We start from the raw sequence: 413 nt of genomic DNA, 5'->3' as shown, positions 1-413 counted from the left end.
ACTTTGTGTTGATTATGGCGGCTGTAGCTCAGTTGGTAGAGCCCCGGGTTGTGATCTCGGTTGTCGTGGGTTCAAGTCCCATCAGTCGCCCCATTTTTATTGTTCTTATTTTATATCCTTTTTTATACCTTTTGCATCATATTCTATTTGCTAATCTTGACGATGTCTTGATTGGTTTTTTTGCGTTTTTGTCTGTTATTTACCAATATATTGTCAAATTTGCTCACTTAGACTGACTGAGCGTCAAGTTTAATTCCACCCCTTTTAATACTCTGAAAATTAAACTAGTATGTTCTGAATTGGTAATAATGCTATGATAAAGCAAAGTATTAAAGGTTCGAGAGAATAATATGGCAAAGCATTCAGTTACGATTACAGCTCACGTTAAATCCAATAACGACGCTAATACAGAG

General features: G+C 36.1%; 1 non-coding gene across 1 annotated transcript; it reads left to right on the top strand.

Annotated features, from left to right (window-relative positions):
* The first annotated feature begins 17 nt into the window (after positions 1-17).
* Positions 18-90, top strand: TRNAH-GUG (transfer RNA histidin (anticodon GUG)). Its single transcript has one exon. It is a non-coding gene; the product is annotated as a tRNA-His (tRNA).
* Positions 91-413: the final 323 nt, after the last annotated feature.

Source organism: Leptonychotes weddellii, unplaced genomic scaffold (assembly GCF_054177405.1).
Source record: "Leptonychotes weddellii isolate Sample4059 unplaced genomic scaffold, ASM5417740v2 HiC_scaffold_78910, whole genome shotgun sequence".
In the NCBI taxonomy this organism is placed as follows: domain Eukaryota; kingdom Metazoa; phylum Chordata; class Mammalia; order Carnivora; family Phocidae; genus Leptonychotes; species Leptonychotes weddellii.
The sequence above is the reverse complement of the archived record's forward strand: the minus strand, read 5'-3'. Positions and strand labels throughout refer to the sequence as shown.